Source organism: Myxine glutinosa, chromosome 8 (assembly GCF_964187855.1).
Source record: "Myxine glutinosa chromosome 8, kmMyxGlut1.1, whole genome shotgun sequence".
Taxonomy (NCBI): domain Eukaryota; kingdom Metazoa; phylum Chordata; class Myxini; order Myxiniformes; family Myxinidae; genus Myxine; species Myxine glutinosa.
The window spans coordinates 5199487-5218200 of NC_136268.1; the positions used below are offsets into that span (position 1 = coordinate 5199487).

General features: G+C 46.0%; 1 protein-coding gene across 2 annotated transcripts in view; it reads left to right on the top strand.

Moving 5' to 3' along the window:
* The window catches only part of LOC137414353 (potassium voltage-gated channel subfamily A member 3-like), a 99226-nt gene that overhangs the window by 9010 nt on the left and 71502 nt on the right, over window positions 1-18714 (top strand). The window contains exon 2 of one of the 2 annotated variants that reach the window (XR_013624243.1): window positions 8199-8364. The exons of the other annotated variant lie outside the window; for it this stretch is intronic. The gene's annotated coding sequence lies outside the window, so the exon portion shown is untranslated. Of the gene's footprint in view, window positions 1-8198; window positions 8365-18714 lie in introns of those variants that run through there. 2 annotated transcript variants of the gene reach the window in all.

Consider the following 18714-nt stretch of genomic DNA (forward strand, 5'->3'; position numbering starts at 1 on the left):
CCAAGAGCTTGAGTGACAGAACTTCTTGGAGAGGATTGTTGAGGAAGAAGATGGGAGGGTTGTCCAGATGGTCTTTTCGGAGAGACATACTGAGTGTGAGATTTGTCAGGATTGAAAGACATCTTACACTTGTTTGACCAGTCTGTGATTTTGTCCAGGTCTGCAGAGAGTGAGGAGGCTGCAGATTGCCGATCTGAGGGATGAGGTATGGAGCGACATAGAATGGAGTCATCAGCAAAGAGATAGAGAGGATTTTCCAGACAGTCGGAGATTTCATTGGTGAGGACCAGAAACAGCACAGGGCCCAGAACACTGCCTTGGGGAACTCCAGCCTGGACAGGAAGGGGAGATGAGAGAAATCCATTCAGGGCCACATGTTGACTACGATCAGAGAGGAAGTCCGCAAGCCATGCGTGGAGATTTCCATGGATACCATAGGAGGAGAGTTTGGTGAGCAGAGCGGGGTGCCAGTCTGTATCAAAGGCACGTGATATGTCAAAGGACACAGCTCTAATTGCTTGTTTGACATTGAGGACCTCCATCCATTGTTGAGACAGCAGAAGCAGCATGTCCAGAGTAGAGTGACCTGGTCTGAATCCAAATTGATGATCAGAGATCAAGCCATTGGAGAAGAGGAAGGATTTGATATCCGAAGCAATGATGGATTCCATGACTTTGCTGCTAACTGTGAGCAGGCTGATTGGTTTGTAGTTGTAAGAATCTGTTTTTGCACCTTATTTTTTTTGTAAAGCGGTAATGTTGGCTGATTTCCAAGCTGATGGCAGATGACCTTGAGCAAAAGAGAGGGTGAAGAGAACAGAGAGAGGGTGTGAAAGAGCGGCAGAGCAGGATTTTAGGACCCGTGGGCTGATGCCGTCTTGTCCAGTTGCAGAATCAGAGTCGAGGATTGACAAACTTCTCCACCTTGCCAGGAGAGAAGGACACAGAGGCCAGGAGCAGCTGGGTACGACTGGGTACGGTGGGTACAGAGAGACACAATATTTTGAGGCAAACTCAGAGTTTAGGCATTCAGCGTTTTCACGTGCGGAGTCAGCTGTGTAGCCATTTGAGGTAAGGGAGGGGATGGAGGGGGAACAAACACCAGAAACAGATTTGACAAGATGCCACCCGGATTTGGAAGAGGGAGACAGGTTTGAGAGTTCACTCTTGACACAACAAACAACAACAACATGCATTTTAAGGCCATTTTCCCTGCTAGAGCGGGGGTTAGCCTTGCGGTCCCCATGACAATCTTCTCCATTTTGCCCTATTTTCTGCATCTCTCCTTGTTAACCCCCTTGCCCGCATTTCTTCTTCCACCATCTTTAGCCAAGTCTTTCTCGGTCTTCCCCGTCCTCTACTTCCTTCTAAATTCATTTCCATCACTCTTCTCAACCAGTCACTTTCATCCTTCCTCAACACATGACCAAAACCATCTCAACCTGTTCCTCTTCACAGCATCAATCACAGGCTCTATTCCCATCATCTTTCGCAATTCATCATTTGTCTTCCTCTCTCTCAACGATACTCCGCACATCCACCGAACCATTCACATTTCCACCCTTTCCAGCCTTCGTTGCTGCTCTACATTCATGACCCATGTCTCGCTCCCATGAATCATAACACTGCTCACACATGCAGCATACACCTTTCCCTTCAGCTTCAACGACACTCCCCTCCTCATCAGCATGCCACTCAGTTCCCGAAACTTCTTCCATGCACATCTCACTCGAGGAACTGTTGCCGGGTCTGATCCACCTTCTCCATTCAGCATGTCTCCGAGGTAGCAAAATGTTTTCACACCTTCCAGCTTCACGCTGTCTCCTAGATCCAACTCAACATTTCCTCCATCTGCAGCTCCCTCTGTGCACACCTTACATTTGAATGTAGCTGCCACACTGGTTAATGACCCTCTCAGACCGCTACATTTTTGATGAACCCACTCAGCGCACATTGTACATTGAATGGAGTTCACTCCGACACCCTTCCTGCACACAGCACATGGCCACTTCCCAGTTCTTTCCACCTCACCACATGCTTTACCACTCGCCATCACCTTCGTCTTTCCTATATTCACCTTCAGACCTTTTGTCTCCATACATTCCTTCCACTTGTTCATCTTTTCCTTCAGTCCATCCATTCTTTCCGCAATAAACACCAGATCATCTGCATACAACAACTCCCACGGTACACCCTCCTTTACGTTCTGAGCCAGCACCTCCATCACAGCTACAAATAGTAGTGGACTTAGTACCGACCCCTGATGCACTCCCACCTTCACCTCAAACTCACCACTGTTCCCATCCTTCGTCCTTACAGCTGTGCGCACTCTTTTGTACATTGCCATCACTACTCTGATCAACCATTCCTCCACTTCTAACTTCCTCAATGCCCATGTCAATACTTCGTGTGGAACCCTATCGAATGCTTTCTCCAGATCAACAAACCCAAGAAACAACTTCTTCCTCTTCTCCATGTACTTCTCCTGCAACTGCCTCACAATAAAGAGCGCATCTGTCGTTCCTCGTCCTGGCATAAATCCAAACTGCATTTCGTCGATCTTCACCTTCTTCCTTATCCTCCTCTCCAACACCCTTTCCAATACCTTCATTCCATGCTCCAATAACCTTATCGCTCAGTACGAGCCACACTCCAGAGGGTCACCTTTCTCCTTGTATAGAGGGACGAGGGTACTCAGTTCCCAATCCACTGGAATGCGGCGTTCTTTCACCACCAGATTACAGATCTCTGTCATTCTCTTCACACCCCAACTTCCTGCTGCCTTCAACATATCTCCCACAACTCCCGTCCGCCCTCCTGCTTTTCTACTCTTCATTGCTTTTATCGCTTGTGTTGGGCCTGGTGTTGGTGTTGGGCTAGCGTTGGTGTTGGGAATACTGCTGGAATAACCCACTTACTGCTTACTTACTGCGGGAATAGCTTACTGCGGGAATAACCCTGGTGTTGGGCTAGCGGTTAGGGTGCCGGCTTAGGATCCTAGGATCCTGGGTTCGAATCCCGGTCGATCGCTGAATTAACGCCAGGGGGGTTGACTCAGCCTGTCATCCTTCCGAGGTCGGCAAATTGAGTACCAGTACACTGGTAATTCCCTGCTTGTCGTTAAAGGCGGCAAAAAGGGTTGGCGTCAGGAAGGGCATCCGGCCGTAAAACATTGCTTCAAAATGGCGACCGAAAAACAACAACAACCACGGTCCCCGAAAAAGGCCAACCCCCGCTTTGCGGGGAAAAATGGCCTCTGAAGGTGGTTTTTTTTATTTTATTGCTTTTATCGCTTCCTCAACTTCCTTCTCAGTTATCTTCTCTGCCGGTCCTAAAACTGGGTTACTCTCTATGTTGCCCTCCCATTCATTCTCTGTATTCAACAGCATTTCCATATATCTTTTCCATCTTCCTTTAATTCCATCTGGGTCCACAACGATTTGTCCCACTTCATCCTTCAAGCTACTCACCCCCATTACATCACACCTCTCTTTCGCTATCTGCTTTGCAATCCTGAATACTGCTCTCTGATCCTCTTCCGAATCCAAGCGTTCTCCGAACATTTTCCTGCATGCCTCCTGCGCCTTTGCTACATCTTTCTTTGCAGCCTTCTTGGCTGCCTTATAACTTTCATGCTCTGCTTTTTCTGCTCCCGTACCCTTCGCCTTTTGCCACTCCTTGAACTTCTTCCTCTTCTCGTCAATCCTCTTTCCAACTTCATCATCCCACCACCATGTTTCCGAGTGCCTTGGTGGTCCTTTTGTCCATCCACATACCTCACCAATGGCTCCCAACAGACTATCTTTCATTGACATCCAACCACGTTCAAGCTCAACCACAGGATCCTCTACCCTACTCAGCCTCTCTTTTAATGCCTCCATTACTGTGACCTCTTTCAACCTCCACACCTTCATTCTCGGTTGGTACTTCACCCTCCGAGCTCTCCTCGCACCTTTCACCCTTATGTCGCAGTCAACCAAGTGGTGCTGTGAAACAGCCTCCTCCCCCTGGAGCACCTTTGTGTCCCGGAGGTGCCCACTATCTCGCCTACGCACCATCAGGTAGTCAACGGTTGTCTTCGATCCACCTGACGTGTATGTAACAAGCTTATTATCCCCTTTCTGGAACTGAGTATTGCAAATCAACAAATCAGCTCCATCAGCAAACTCCAAAATCCTTTCACCTTCTCCATTTCTCACACCATATCCATAAGCCCCATGAACTCCCTCAAAACCGTCCATACTCCTTCCCACATGTCCATTTAGGTCTCCTCCTACCACAACAACTTCCACATCTTTCATGTTTTCCATCAGCTTCTCTATCGCACACCAGAACTTGTCCTTCTCTTCATCGCTCCGACCAACCTGCGGAGCATATCCCGAGATGACGTTCACCAAGAGGTTTCCAATCATCATTTTCACCATCATCAACCTATCACTCATTCTAGTCACACTCACCACACTGTCTACAAACTCCTCAGAAAACAGGACACCAACACCATTCACGCCCTCTGGGCACCCATGCCACACAAACGTGTATTTCTGTCCCTGCCTACCCTTCACCATTCTCACACCACTTCCCTTCCATCTCGTCTCTTGCACACAACATATGTCCACTCTTCTTCTGACCAATACTTCCACCACTTCTCCTGATCTCCCTGTCATTGTCCCTACATTCCATGTCCCAAACCTCAGAAACCGATCTCCACTTCGGGCTGTACCCTGCCCATATGTAGTTGTAATTGTCATGGTTCTCTTTTTGAGGCAATGTTTTTATGGCCGGATGCCCTTCCGGACCATAACCCTCTTTGTCGCCTCTTACGACACGGAGGGATATGGTGTACCTATTCTAACCAGGGAATACACCGGGATAAAGCTTTGAATAAAACCAAACGGGTTTAATCCCGAACAAATAAACGGAGAATGAAATCAATAATAACTATATGCAATGAAGTAAAATAATCCGATAAAAACTAAGGCGTCAATTCACAAGCACAGACGGGGCGAGGGACACAAAATGGCGACTTATCTCTGCTCTTTCGGATGACATAAGCTTCCCAAGAGAAACCAGCACCCAACGTATTTTGAACAAAACCGCAATGCTGGTGTCCATGTTGCATTCAGTGCCGTAAGCTTGCTTTGATGGAGCTGATATTTTTGGTGACGCATTCTTGTGAGCTCAAAGAACTCAACGAAAACGGAATTATGTACAAAAATAAACAGGTTTATTACCGATAATACAAAATAAAACGCGCCGGTCTAATCCCTCTAACTGGAGCGCTCCTATGACAGACACACATACAGATGGGGAGGATATATGAAAAATAAACGTTGTGTGTTTTATCATGCACTTAGCTCTTGAGTAGTAGATACTTGAGTAGTACTTAACTCTTGAGAGTAGAGACATATTGTTTCCTGGCTCTCCTGAGGGTAGACACACACTTGTTCTGAGCTATGTGAAAGGAAATGAGATTGCCTTCCTTTGGATTTGCCTTACAGGAGGCGAAGGCAATTTAATTCAGGGCAATAGCCTCACCACAAGATTCCGTGTACCGTGGACGGGAGGAAGGGGATGACAACTGAAGACGAGATGGGATAAATCTGTGCATGAGAGAGAGCAATTTACTTTGGAAGAATTCCCAGGATGAGTTGATGTCAGAGGCAGTGGAGATGGGAGACCAGTCCAGATGATTGATGGCTGCTTGAAGACCGTGCCAGTTCGCCTGAGTGAAATTACAGACTCGTCGGTGCTGAGAAAGCTATCTGAGAATGGCCAGGGAGATGTCCACTTTAACAAGCATATGATCAGATGAACCAATTGGAGAAGAAGAGCAGCATACATTTGCAGGGTAGTTTGTCATAACCAAGTTCAGAAGAGAAGATGCTCCGTTGACTGAGATCCGGGTCGGGAAATTGACAGATTGTGTCAGTCCCAGTGAGTCGCAGAAGTCCTTTGCTGAAGAGCCATGGCTGGTGAGAGAGGTACCCACACCCAGCCAACTGGCATGGTGACAATTGAAATGACCACATATGAGGAAGAGAGAGTTGGGATGGGTAGATAGAAGTTGGTCCATATTATCAGACAGCGAGATGTAGATGGAGTCATCACTGTTTGGCGGACGGTACAACACACATATGAACAAAAGGTGGGAGCGAAGGGGAAGCCGTAGCCAGAGGTATTCCTGGGGGTGAGGTGGAGAGAGGGCAGTGCAGGGCGAGTGTGGAAGAGAGTTTTTGATAAATATAGCAACCCCACCTCCAAGATGAGGATCAGGTCTATCATACTGTTGGAGGGAGTAACCAGGGAGAGATATTAAGGAATCAGAGACATTTCGAAGGAGGAAAGTTTCTGTTAAGCAGATCAAGTCTGGTTTGTCAGAAGCAAACTGTATGGAGAGGTCAATCAGGTTTGAGCGAAGGCCTCGGATGTTTGAGGTCCATACCGTTAAGGAAGAGGAAGGGGGAGCATCGGATACAGGACAGGACGGGACAGGGGAGGGGAGGGGTAGGGTAAGAGGAGGAGGAGGTAGGGAGAGCTGTTGATAGTGTGTCAAAGATTTCAGAACAGCTAGGAGAAAGGGAAGGATGAGGACAAAAGGTTTGATGGTGATTGGCTGAGGCACAGTGAGGTGTTGTTTGAGGGGGGCAGAGTGAGGAAGAAGGTTGGAGGAGATGGAGGTAAGAGTTGGAAGGGAGAGGAAGCGGGCAGGACGCTTTGAGGAGGATGGGTGAGAGGGGAGAATTGGAGAAAAAAGGATGGTGAGGAGATTTGAAGGGGAGGGTGGAAAGGGGAGTTTTGAAATGGAGAAGTTCGGGGGGAATTTATGGAGGGGGGGGTGTGGGGGAGTTTGGGAGGGGAGGGGGAGTTTAGGAGGGGAGGGGCGAGGGGGGAGTTTAGGAGGGGAGGGGTGAGGGGGGAGTTTAGGAGGGTAGGGGCAAGGGGGGAGATTTGAAAGGGATGGGTGACGGGGGAGTTTAGGAGGGGAAGGATGAGTTTGGATTTTAGAAAGTGTTGGAAGATTAATGGAAAACGAAAATTTGTTGCAAAATGAGTTTCTTGTGATTTTCAAGTCAGAGATCCATTTGAAAACGTTGGAGGAGGGGTGGAATGCAGGTGAATTTCGGGAATGTAGGAAGGAAGAACTGTAAGAGATTTTAATTTTTATTTGAAATGAAGAGATTTGGTGAGCAAAACGAAAACAACTTTTTAAAGAAGAAAAATAAAAGTCTGTTATAATATACAATATAATACAACACTTGAGGGGAAAGTTTAAACATTTTTAAACTAAACCTTGAAAACTTTCTGGGGAAATTCCCTAAATGAGGGAATGAAGGATTCCTAATGGGGATTAAGGATTCTAGCACAGGTTCAGAAGCAGGAACAGAAGAATAGGAGATTGACAGCCAGGAGAGCAGACAGCGAAGGAACAGGGAGTTGTATAAGCAAATGTGTTAGTACGGGAGGAGAGGCCGACTTTTAAAATTCTTCGTTAATGTTTTTTTTAAGGTTAGGTGAAAGTGGATCAGAGGAAGATGGATAAAGTTGAAGAAGTATGGTGAAAAATATAATTGGGAAGGTGTCGGCTGGAGAGGATTGAGTATGAAGGAAGGAGAGAAAAAGAAATGGGTGGGGCGAAACATGTGGTGGAAGAACGAACGAACACCGGGAGAGAAGGAATTTTTTATATTTTTATTAAGACTTTAATCAAAGGGTAAGATGTTCGGGGAAGTATGTGGTGAAAAAATGACTGGAAAACACAGTGAGAGAAAGAAAGTTAATGGACCAAAAACGACCGCCGAGAGGAGACAACAAAGCCTTGAGGCCTGGAAAACCAGGCCTGAAAAACGCGGCAGGAACCAACCGGCGATTATACACAGGTATGCACGATTTGCACTGATATCTAACTAGAAACACACAGTCGGCACTCACACTGTAAAATAAAAATACAATTTTGACAAAAATACAAATGGCAAAAATTCTTAACTTTGGTAGCGTTGAGAGCTTGGAAAAACACACGACCTCACCGGCAAAACCGGAGGCGGAAGTGAATAAATTTATCTCTTATAAACATCTTAAATGAAGAAATTTATTATCACCCGTGTACTACTCGGGATTTCATAAAAGTATTTGTCCATTATTTGCGATCCACCTTGTACCTGTTATGTATTTATCCACCTTGTACTCCACTTGATCCTCAGGTTCTCTGATTAGGTTTGCCCACCAGCTGACAAGAATGACACGATTTACAGAATTCCACCCCATCACGTGGCAATCCTGGCCAGAAAAAAATGTGCCAGAATGCTTTGACACGTCTTGTTCACTCCAAGGTGTCCGGCCAAGGTGTCCATTCACCACCTTCTCTTATCTTCCCCTATCCAAAACCTTGATCTTTTCTACCACTGTTAATTTCACCCCAGATCCACTTTTTTGAAATACCGACTTCTTTCCTTGAAGTCCTTGTTGTGTCCATATGTTTTATACCTCTCCCACTCCACCCCCCCCTCCTTTCCATGCCTCCCCCCCCCCCAAGCCCTTTCCCTCCCACATATCTCCCGATGTCCCTGTTCTCTACTGTTGTACTTGTGTGCTTCCCTCTCTCTACGCATCTTGTCTCCCGCTCCCTTTATTATATGTTTTTTTATGTCCGTTTTTTTTTTTTTGGCATTCATGTTAGCTCTTGCACGAGCCTCGATGTTGTATACAAAAAATAAAAAAATAAAATACCCCATAGAGTAAGTGATGAACCCCTCTTCCGTCAAGAGAACTCACTCGTGTAATTTGGTGCTCCAAGCCCCTCCTCTAAGAAGCTGGGTCCGTGGATCACAAACGATAGGCAAATACCTCTATGGTCCCCTTCCCCTTAAAGGCTTTGTAAACCTAGTAGTGGGGCGGCTTAGCCCAAATATTCAAAAGAATTGTGCATTTTGTGATACAAGCACCAAATTTGGCACAAATGTACATTAATATGTTGCGAACATTTTCAGATATTGGGCCACTTGAAATTCCGTAATTTTTTTTTTCAAATTTTTTCAAATTTCGTAATTTCAAATTTTTCGGGTGACACCGTCACAATTTCGGTCTTCGAGGCCGGCCGATAGGCAAAGTGTGACCGGAAGGGACGAGGTTCTCCTGACCACGTGGCCCTCGATCTGGGAAGCGAGAGGCGTTCCATTAGTGGACGCGCCCCTCACGCCCGACTTTTGGGCGGCCCCGGCAGGCCGTTTGTTTTGACGTTCCGTGACAGGCCCCGCACCCCCACCTCCGGGCCGACCGGAAGCTTGTGCTGAGTACATCATACCTGAACAACTCAGTGAGGCAGAACACAGCAGTGCACACCAGGGTGACCCCTTCAGTGCATAAACCAATTAACCTGTCCACTGCAGGGCATATAGAAATGAAGTTATTTTCTGCATATAATAATAATATAAGTTCAGTTCTATATAACAATTTCTGTTATCACCACTACCACTACAACTACCACTACTACAAGCTTTGTCTGGAATTTTGTGGACTAACAGACAAACAGACATACAGACAAGCTGGGATCAAAACATTACCTCCTTCCACCATTGAGTGTAGAGGTAAACATCATGGAAATTATATCATGCCCTAGATTTAATTCATGCTTACCCGTGTATTTGCTTCACTGGTTCACAAGGTCTTTTGCATACATGTAATTCAGACTCTCGTCTTCATTTCTGACCACACAATGTTCGCAACATATTAATGTACATTTGTGCCAAATTTGGTGCTTGTATCACAAAATGCACAATTCTTTTGAATATTTGGGCTAAGCCGCCCCACTATATCGGCCGGCCTCGAAGACCGAAATTGTGACGGTGTCACCCGAAAAATTTGAAATTACGAAATTTGAAAAAATTTGAAAAAAAAAATTACGGAATTTCAAGTGGCCCAATATCTGAAAATGTTCGCAACATATTAATGTACATTTGTGCCAAATTTGGTGCTTGTATCACAAAATGCACAACAGGTTTGCTATGCTGCTACACTATAGAGAGAAAGAGAAGAGAGAATTTCCAATATCGGGCAACAATTTAAAAACAAAGTGGTTATACCAAATATATATAAATGATTATTCCATAGCATAAAAGATTGCAAAGTTTGAAAGCGAATTCATGTCAAAGCATGTGGGTCGAACAGTCTCCCATACACAAAAGCAAAAACAACCAAAGCCCCCATTAAATAGGCAGGGTCTTTTAAAATTACACTACAAGTGTAAAATCAAGTCTCAGATTAGTAGCAGGCCTCTGCCTTTATTTCTCAGTTGAAGCGAAGTGTTACTGAAGCTTTTTGGTTGTAAAAGGCATGGTAATACTTTGAAATACGGTGGCGACCAGCAACGCCTTTATTGAAAACACCAGCCCTCCTTTCTTGAGGCTTTCCCCTTTATAATTCAAGCAGGACGTCGCACAATTTTCGCCACTCACACTCGTTTCACGTCCGGACCGCAGGCTCGCTCCAGAACTGCTTCCACCTCCCGCATGGTCTGTGTAGTTAACTCTTGGATATAGTCTATTGTGCCGGCTGTGCAAGATTTAGCTAAATCAGGGTCAAGGGTTGAGGGCAAGGCGGAGTGGAAAGAGGAAGGTGGCAGATGTTGAACCCCTCGCACCGTTCTCGTACAGGGGTGAATGGAGTAGCAGTTCTCGTACGGGGATGCCTTGCCCATCTTCCTCCGATTCCCGGGCCACCATTTGTTGTTTACCTGTACCTGCCTCGCAAAACTTACAAATACACACACGGATCAATACCTTCAAGCACCCAATCACAACGATGATCGTTATTTGGAGTCCCACGGCAATCATCAGCCAGTGAACTATCTTTGCTCCCCATCCTCTGAAGATTCTTTCCAACCAGGCACCTATTCTCCACTTATCTCTGTCCAATCTTTCATCCTTCAAATTGGTACTTATCTCCCTCACCTTCTTGATGCCTGCCTGCACTCCCTGCGGCAGGTCTGGAATCTACGCACAACATCTACCTTAAACAATTCTGCAAATGCCCCCCTTTTCCGCTAAAAGTAAGTCAAGTGCCACTCTGTTTTGCATTATCATTGTTTCTATCTCCATCACAGCATCTAAGAATGCATGGTCTGACGCTATTGACTCATTGGCCACCTTCTCTAACACAGATGCCAGTTTATGTAGTCGATAACTGTTCATCACCGTACCTGCTCCCGGAAAGAAAAAGCTTAGTGCCTTCTCCCATCCTGACCTGTGCAATGTCGTTTCCCATGAGGCCCTAGTCCTCGCTGTCCGCATCCCATGAGGCCCTCTTTCGTCTAGTCTGTCTGGCCTTCATTACATATCCTTCTTCCTTGAAGTGTATCTGAGGGACTACGTATGCTAAATAGCAAGTCCCTATCCAACCTCATGGCAGGTAGGGGTAGGCCTTATCCCCACATACGAACATTGTCCCATGGGGTCCAACCCTAGAGCTTTACTATGCAATGTCCATCCCACCCCAATTTGATACTCAATTTTGCAATGGGTCCATCATTCAGTAATGTGATTACCTCCCAGCAGCGATTTACCCTACTCAGGGTTCTCTGGCATGTTGAGTTTCCCATAATGTGGCGTGAATAGTTTTTATATCCCAGGTTCTCTAAACAAACAGGTCCTTCCTCTTGTCTCACCAGATGTATGACCCTGGCATTTGCTCCTGTTGGGTTTTGGTTGGCATCCTCCCCTCTTTCAATACCAGGCATACTTCCTTCTCGTCCCAAAAGACTGCTCCTCTCGTGGTCTTTATCTCTAAGCAGGAAGCCCCACTAAGGGTGTTATCTCCGAGGGAATACCTGCTTATGCCATTCTTGTTCTCCCAACAAATCTGGGTCATCGGGAGGGGAATTGCCCTCATGTTAATTCCTTTCCTTGACAGTGGGACAGGTGTGCTTGCCCAACAATTAGACTTATTGAGGGCAGCAGCTACCTGCCTTGATACCTGCCAATAGGTGTTCTGCTCATGTTCGTGCTCCTCTACCTGCTCGTGTTCCTCCTTCACCATCCGAATATGCTTGCCATTGTTGTACAGCACCTCCATCGTGAGCGTACCATTTTGATACAGCCGCTCTTTAATGAGCTTACTGCCATTATACCAGCGCTCTTGCCTGAGCTCACCGCCTACATACAGTACCGTTCTATGAAGCTTACTGCTCTGATGGGCTAGATGGGCCAGCACCATCATATATATGTATACACACACACTGCATGACTACATGCCTGAACATCGAACATCTCATTCCAAAATAATGGGCATGAATATGGAATTGGTCCCCCCCCCCCCCCCCCCCGCCCCTTTGCTGCTATAGCAGCCTCCACTCTTCTGGAAGGCTTTCCACTAGATGTTGGAACATTGCTGTGGTGATTTGCTTCCATTCAGCCACAAGAGCATTAGTGAGGTTGAGCACTGATGTTGGGCGATTAGGCCTGGCTCACAGTCGGCATTCCAATTCATCCCAAAGGTGTTCAATTGGGATGACGTCGGGGCTCTGTGCAGGCCAGTCAAGTTCTTCCACACCGATCTCGACAAACTATTTCTGCATGGACCTCGCTTTGTGCACCGGGCCATTATCAGGCTGAAACGGGAAAGGGCCTTCCCCAAACTGTTGCCACAGAATTGGAAGCACATAATCGTCGAGAATGTCATTGTATGCTGTCGCATTAATATTTCCCTTCACTGGAACTAAGGGGCCGAGCCCGAACCATGAAAAACAGCCCCAGACCATTATTCCTCATCCACAAAACTTTACAGTTGGCACTATGCATTCGGGCAAGTAGCGTTCTACTGGCAACCGCCAAACCCAGATTCGTCCGCCGGACTGTCAGATGGTGAAGCGTGATTCATCATTCCAGAGAACGCGTTTCCACTGCTCCAGAGTCCAATGGCGGCGAGCTATACACCACTCCAGCCGCTTGGCATTGTGCATGGTGATATTCGGCTTGTGTGCGGCTGCTAGGCCATGGAAGCCCATTTCATGAAGCTCCCGACGAACAGTTGTTGTGCTGACGTTGCTTCCAGAGGCAGCTTGGAACTTGGTAGAGAGTGTTGCAACCAAGGACAGACAATTTTACGCAGACAGACGATTCACCTTCAGCACTCGGTGGTCCCGTTCTGTGAGCTTGTGTGGCCAACTACTTCACGGCTGAGCTGTTGTTGCTTCTAGACGTTTCCACTTCACAATAACAGCACTTACAGGTGACCCGGGCAGCTCTAGCCAGGCAGAAATTTGAAGAACTGACTTGTTGGAAATGTGGCATCCTATGACGGTGCCACGTTGAAAGTCTCCGAGCTCTTCAGTACAACCAATTCTACTGCCAATGTTTGTCTATGGAGATTGCATGGCTGTGTGCTTGATTATATATACCTGTCAGCAATGGGGTGGCTAACACAGCCGAATCGACTAATTAGAAAGGATGTACGCATACTTTTTGTCAGGTAGTGTGTGTATATATATATATATATATATATATATATATATATCTGTATATTGTGACGGTACATCGCCCGGTCACAAGTGGCATCTGTCGGATTGCATCCTGACATTTGACCCTGAAGCCGACGAGCCAGATAACTCCAAGCCCTTAGACACTACAGGCTGCTAATCAACCACAGACACCCTGCCCTCTAAGGTGACTGACTAAATCTAGCAGGGTCCCCGCACCAACCTCTCACGTTACCTTCCCAGTGACCTAGTTACCTCAGAAAGGGACCATGCTCTCAGCTCCCCACCTTTATCTATTTATTGTGTATAATAATAATAATAATAATACATTTATTTTATATAGCGCTTTTCAAGAAGCCCAAAGGCGCTTTGACAGAGTACAGAAAACAAGTGCAAAAAGACAAAAATCAATAGGTAAATTATAATCAAAGCAAAAGGAAGGAGAAGGAGAAGAGATAGTCAGTGGTTAAATGCTGTGGGTTAAATGTTGAATGCAGTGTTGAACAGGTGGGTCTTGTGATGTTTTGAATGTGGTGAGTGAGGAGGAGTCTCTGAAGGTGTGAGGGATTGAGTTCCAGAGGGTGGGAGCAGCGATGGACAAGGCCCTGTCCCCCCAGGATCTGAATTTGGTCTGGATGGGGGGGGGGGGGGGGGTCAGGAGGTCGGTACCAGCAGAGCGGAGGTTGCGGGTGGGAGTGTGTCTGGAGAGGTCAGTCAGGTAGGATGGGGCCAGGTTATGGAGAGTTTTGTAGGTCAAGAGGAGGATTTTGTACTGGATTCTCTGGGGGATGGGGAGCCAGTGAAGCTTGTAAAGGACGGGGGTGATGTGGTCACGGGTCCGGGAATGGGTGAGTAGACGGGCAGCGGAGTTCTGAATGTATTGGAGTTTATTGGTGATTATTGAGGGTGAACCATAGAGGAGGCTGTTGCAGTAGTCCAGACGGGAGGTGATGAAGGCATGGATGAGAGTTTCTGCAGCCGTTGAGGAGAGGGATGGACGGAGACGGGCGATGTTTTTCAGGTGAAAGAAGGCTGTCTTTGTGATCTGTTTAGAGTATTTGTCGAAGGAGAGGGTTTGGTCAAAGATGATGCCAAGATTCCTGATGTGAGCTGATGTGATGTATGGCTGAGTGAAACCGAAGGTGGGATACCGGTCAGACTAGCACAGCAAATCATTTGGGGTCAACCTCCCATCTACTTATGACACTGTATCTAACCAACGGAGGAAAATAGACACCGAGCAGGTTTGGAATTAACAAGTCTTGTAATGATTTTTACAAAAGGCACTTATTTACAAAGAATCAACTATTTACAGAAATGCATTGTCACACAAGAACAGTCTTACCCCTAGCACTCAAATAACCCCTTGTACAACCGTCTTTGATAGATACCACTTGACAGTGACATTGAGCCAGGCACCATTTTCATCCAGGGAAATTAGACAGACAAGGGGACAAAAAGAAAGAAGTAGGCTGAGTATGTTGGCGACCCCTTCCTCACCCATACATGAGCAGGCTTTCCCCCTGTGGGTCTCAACGAGGTGTCGATGCAGGTGAATGAGAGATGCAGGTGGGAGTTGTGCTGCTGTGCAGTATTGTGTGGTGCTTAGCTTTGAAAATAACTATAGGGGGTCTCGTTTTGTTCGTTAATGCTCCACAACAGGTGAGCCCTGAGGAGCATGCGCTGAAAGGTGCATGGTTATTTGGTATGTGTGTAACAGACGTGCAAGGAGTTAGTTGTACTGGGATTTGGTTGGAGCTCATTCCGCTTTGTAGTTTGGGAAGTGCCGCACATGGTGCCTTTTCTTTTACCAGGAAGTGAGGAGCATCCTTTTCTACTTGTTGCGTTGGAAGGCTCCATGTTTTGTGCCCTCACATTCCGCTTGGTGGAGTTCACCTAGCTTCTCCACATTTCGCTTAGTAGCATTGTGAAGCACCCTCTTATTCTGCTCGGTAGCACCTCTGGTGTTCACAGCTCTCCCCTCCCCTCCCCCTCCTCCCCCAAATGCCAGGTCCACTCACCTAGTCTGGACTGCGCCAGGTCCACACACAAAGTCTTTGCACATGAACTGTTTGCGCGTGAATACTTTAAGAGTAGGACTCGCTCTTCCCTGAACATGGACTGTGCCAGATCTGCACCTCAACTCCCCTCCAACCACTTTGTCCCAGGTTTTATTGACCCTGGCACAGTGTCTCCTATCACGTCCACTTTTGGCAACCGACCCACTTGACTGCTGTGATTGGTTTCGGGAGTGTTGGAGGACAGGGACGGGATTGGGAGGCTACGGGGGGGGGGGGGGGAGGAGGGGCGGGGGTGGAGAGGGAGGTGGGAGGGGGGGGGGTTAGCACTTCAGGAAGTGCATCTTTTGATCTGCTTCTACAATCGTAATGAAATACCCCTATCCCCTGAGTTGAGGGGATGGGTTTCCTAACCAGACAATAACTATGGAAAAACTAAATCACAGGGTTCCTATTTTATGTGTTGCATGTAACTCTCCGGGGTCTTTTCCATAACTCCAACAACGTGTGTGTGTGTGTGTGTGTGTGTGTGTGTGTGTGTGTGTGTGTGTGTGTGTGTGTGTGTGTGTGTGTGTGTGTGCAGTCCTGGCCAGAAATATTGGCCCCTTGCACTTTTTTCAAATAATGCACCATTTCTTCTTGAAAATTGTTGAAATAAAAATATTTTGGTATCATCACATGACCAAAACTAGAACGGCACTCAGTAGAGAGCATACCTCCGCCTGGTTGGCCATATTACTCAATGACTGGTGAAGTCATTCTACTAGCTGGATCCGGATCCGGATCTTCACCAAAATCGAATCGATTCTTCCTTGTCACACACACAACCTGTCCAACAAGTTTCGTCCAAATTCATCCATAACTTTTTGAGATATCCTGCTATGTATCGTTTTTGGCCCTATCTCCCAATGGTGAAGAATCACTTAAAAATTAAATAATTCTCATATCCGAATCCATATTCAGATCTTCACCAAAATTGAATCGATTCTTCCTTGTCAGACACCCAACCGGTCCACCAGGTTTCGTCCAAATTTGTCCATAACTTTTTGAGATATCCTGCTATGTATAGTTTTTGGCCCGATCTCCCAATGGTGAAGAAACACTTTAAAAATTCTAGTAGCCGGATCCGAATCCGGATCTTCACCAAAATCTAATCATTTCGTCCTTGTCACATCCACTACATCTCTGCCAAACTTCGCCCGAATCCGTCCACAACTTTTTGAGATATTTTGTTCACAAACGGACAGACAGACAAACGGACAGACAGACAGGGGGGTGAAAACATAACCTTCATCCACCTTTGTGGCGGAGGTAATAAACTCAAACAATTACCTTAATATTTCAGGAAATAATTTCAGAATGGGGAGTTTGCCTGAATCTTTTGCAGGAGAATCCACCATGGGGTAAGATCACATCTCTTCCAGTGGGTATGTGACATAAGTTAGTCCCACCATGGGGTAAGATCACATCACCTCTTCCAGTGGGTATGTGACACAACCGACTCATGTTATTTTAGTCCACAAGATTACAGACGAGTTAGCCGGCTTATTTCCCCTTGTAAAGGATCGTGTTGTCTTCAAGCCTGCACCCTGCCTTGCATAGCAACAGGATGATGAGTCTGTGGTCAAATATAATTCCTTTGGGAATTGAGCCCACAGACCGACACATTTCGCCTTCCTTGTCCAGGAGTAAGAAAACGACACAAAACATTCACTCAATGTGAATTCACTCAGTGTGCCAGGTAACCAGTTTGTGCAACATATTCATAGTTGGAAATAGTTGGTGCCAAAGTAAAGCGTTATTTATGTCTGCCAGGTAAACAGTGGGGTTGTCCCATGAACATCATGAATGGATGCTTTAACCATGCGTCGCTTCAACACAGCAAGCTTCTTGTCAAGTTGCTCAGAGCCAGTGTAATTTTCGTAGCATTTGAGGATGTGTTTGGGATTCCGAATGTAAAGGTTGAGATGCCGTCTGGGTACAGCCAGTGTTAGCAAGATGACACACGTGTCTGCCAGCAAACACCCGCCATTCTTTTGTGCAGTCTGAGCTGGCGAGCATGTGGGAAAGAGGAGTGGGGAGAGGGCAGAGCTTCTTAATTTGGAATCTTCCATTTAACTATGAAATGAAGCAGCGATGACATCCTCACTTGGAATACATTATGGCAGCGGTGGAAAGGATTCCACTGCTGCCGGTGGAGCTACCATTGCATTTGTGTATTTTGTGTTTGTAAACACCTTGGATACCTGTTCTGCACTCATTAGTCCTTTTCATGATGGAACAGTCACCGTTCGCATCCACACTCCATCACAAAATGATATTGCTATTACTGTACTGGTGCTGCAACAGCATTTTACACATCTAGTCCGCAGCTGATGCATTTGAAAGGTGGAAATGATCATCGCCCTTGGGACACAACTGACTGTTGAAACATTGTTTTTTGAACTTTCCACTAATCCCACCATTCCAATGTCTGATCCAAACCCGACTCTCCTGCAGGTCATCCGTAAGTGGGTAAGAATGTTCAAATTATTAACGACTTCCTCCTGTTTCCACTGGTGACTAATTCCATTGTTCTTGCCATAAATGTTGATGAATCAGAATCTGTTAATTCTTCCATTCGTTTTCCCGTTTTTAAAGAGGTGGAAAACTTTGAACAGGTCCACTTTACACTCCGAATCTCAATCGTATGGCAAATTTACAAGTTCACATTTGATTCAGAAGCTAGAAAGCAAATGCACAAATCAGTAAGTCCGTGGACTAATGCAGAAGGAGAAAAAAAAAATATTATGATGATTATTCAGTGAAAAAGTCAAAATTGGTGGAGGACTCCACACACACACACAAATACAGTCACGTGAAAAAGTAAGTACACCCCATGAATTTTTTTACTTTTTCAACATATTTCAACATACAGCTATTTGATCTTCATTTCGACAATATTGATAGATAAAGGTGATGTAATATAACAAATATCATGAAACATTTACATTTTGTAGTCCATTGTATAATTTAAATAAACATAAATGTAAATTTCGCATGTGGAAAAAGTAAGTACACCCCGACATTTATCACTACTTCAAATACCTAAAATTAGAATCAGGTGCACCAGCTCAGGTGCAAATGATTAGAACATCGTCAGAGAGGATCTTGGAGGAACCTGTCTTATTTAAACTTCAGACATTTAGTTTGGTTTGCTCTTTGTTGTTGAAGTGTGCGGCATCACCATGC